This window comes from Lygodium microphyllum, chromosome 21 (assembly GCF_053477565.2).
Source record: "Lygodium microphyllum isolate KBCC chromosome 21, Lygodium_microphyllum_v1.1.10, whole genome shotgun sequence".
NCBI lineage: Eukaryota > Viridiplantae > Streptophyta > Polypodiopsida > Schizaeales > Lygodiaceae > Lygodium > Lygodium microphyllum.
In genome coordinates this window covers 92,609,800-92,612,485 of record NC_141155.1, presented here as the reverse complement: position 1 = coordinate 92,612,485, position 2,686 = coordinate 92,609,800, and the positions used below count along the sequence as shown (strand labels likewise).

The 2,686-nt window shown below is 35.9% G+C and overlaps 1 pseudogene; it reads right to left on the bottom strand.

Moving 5' to 3' along the window:
* Positions 1-752: 752 nt before the first annotated feature.
* LOC148018279 (protein BUD31 homolog 1-like) lies at positions 753-2,472 on the bottom strand (annotated as a pseudogene).
* Between the last annotated feature and the right edge of the window lie 214 nt (positions 2,473-2,686).

Sequence of the window (2,686 nt, the reverse complement as noted above, 5' to 3'; positions counted from 1 at the left end):
AGGTTTGGAGGAATAATGCATGTTCTAGAGGCTTCCTAGATATATCCATTTAAACATATCAAAGATAGAGCATATTCTGAAACATGTGATAAGGTTTCTACATGAGATCCCTTATTTGCTAATAGATTTGTCCCTTAGGAATAGGCCAACAAAATATATTTATCTCAACTTTATAGAAGCTAAACCTTCACCTTTAACTGAAACCATATTTACAATACACATTGAGAAGTACAAGGTGTAGTGAGTTTTATACACCATTGGTAGCCAAAAATGTTATCATGGCAATTGTTTTTGTAACTTCTTTAGTTAAACCATTCAATCCCTAACTACCACAGGGAGATTTTATGTTTACATATCAACCATAGTTAGATTGGCATGGTGGTAACACATATAATGGCACAGTTTGTGATGAGGTTCACTTTTCTTCTCATTCATGTGCACAAACTCTGATTGTTTGTTTATTGTGGTTAAACTTTTCAATTTCACTATGGTTGATTTTGATTCTCGAAGACCTAATGTGTGAGGCCCATGACTAAGTCATTGCCAAAATGTTGTTTGAGTTGTGAAAGGCACAACTTAAAATGCAATAGTACAATGAAATTGTATGTGCACAAGTACCATAGAAGTTGATCCTTTGATATTTGGAATAGATCAACACCAAATAGTTATATGCAATTGTCGGTCTACAAGTGTCGGCTGGTAACAATTGTAAGCTTATAAGTGAACAATAAAATAGACAACGTGCCAACTAGTCAATCTCCACTAGCACAACCCCTGCATCCATAGTGCACACACTCAACGACCTTGCCCTCCCTCAAGTGCTTGGGTACATGGCACACACATGTCATCCTAGAGTTGTGATCATGTGGTTGAATGCAAAATAAGCAATAGTGACGTTCATAGACAAGGTAGACAAATGAGAAAAAGAGAACTTGTGAGAATTCATTTCCATAAAAAAAAACATGCAAACTAGACCAAAAAATAAAAGGAATCTACTAGAAGGCAATACTTGTACAAAAGAACATGTATCACATACTTTCTTTTAATGGAAAATAACTAGACTACATAGAACGATAATATTTGGAAATTGTCAACATTGAAACCTTATTTTACACCCATAAGGTAATAGCCATAGGTATTGTGTTATTTAGAAACATGCAACTCACTATCTACCCACTCCAACCTCTTCACTTTTTATGATATACTCAAGCATATCAATCAAAGATTATTAAACTTGTAAATATATGCATTGCATCTCTACCAAAAATGAAGAATATGTCCCAATAATGTCCACCCCCCTGTGTGTGTGTGTGTGTGTGTGCACGCATGCGTGCATGCATGCATGCATGTATGTATGTATGTATGTATGTATGTATGTATGTATGTATGTATGTATGTATGTGTATGCATTGCATCTCTACCAAAAATGAAGAATATGCCCCAATAATGTCCACCCCCCCATGTGTGTGTGTGTGTGTGTGTGTGTGTGTGTGCAGGCATGCGTGCATGCATGCATGCATGTATGTATGTATGTATGTATGTATGTATGTATGTATGTATGTATGTATGTATGTATGTATGTATGTGCATGCCTATTTCTCTATGTGTATGTAATATATCATTCTATTGGGAAGAGCACATGCTAAATACAAAGAATAAGGATATAGAGTTATGTGTAGGCATGATATAATGCATTACAAATAATCATACATCAACTTGACAGATCAAACATTTTTCCACATGACAACAAGATTCCCATCTACATAGCCTTGTTCAAAGAAAAATTCGTAGAGTTCCTTCGAGATGGCCTTTTGACAGCAGTAGTAAAGGTCATAAAGGTATCTCGTCTTTTGGCGAAGAATCTTAGAAATGTGCAATAACGCCTCACATTTTCTCTTCCCTTCATGTGTCTTAGTTTCAGCTATAATACAAAAGACAAAAATTGTCAACATCTGTTGCCAAGTTTACAAGATAGCTTTGAGTTAAAGACATGTAGCCTCCAAAACATGTTAAGTTTGTATCTATGTGTATGTTCATGTTTAATTTAACAATCAACTAATTTCATGGCTCCTAGGCTTGGAATGAAGTTGTCAAATAGTCAACTTAATCATGACTTTGGTATTGGTATTAATAGAATTCCTAAAGCATTATGAATTCCAAAAGAGTTTGTTTGGATAGAAGGTGTGGTGTGCTTTCATGCAAGAAATGAAAATAATTAAAAGAATTTTGAAGGAGCATGCACTCAACCAATTTTTATGTAAACTCATTAACTAGCCCTCCATTATACTAGCATGTTTACCTTTGGTTATCAAAACACCATTCTACCATTACATCTGACCAATGAGAGAAACAGAAAGTGGAAGAGAGAACCCTATTGTCTCACGTTTTGTTTTGAAGGTTGTGAAGAGTTGGTTTGATAAGCTCCCATCTAGCAAGGTACTTATTCATATGATTGGTATGCACCTCTGGCATCCATCCTAGCTATGTTATTTTGTGTCGCCTCCTCTCACAAGTTGTCTTGCCTCATATCAATTTGAGAGTTGAGAGAGAGAGAGAGAGAGAGAGAGAATGGGCAAATACTAGCTACACATCTTTTGGCTTTTATAACCCCCAAAAAAAAACCAAAAAGGACTAGTGGAGGGGAGGGGGGTTGGGCAGCATTGATTGGAGGGCGCATAACAAATAA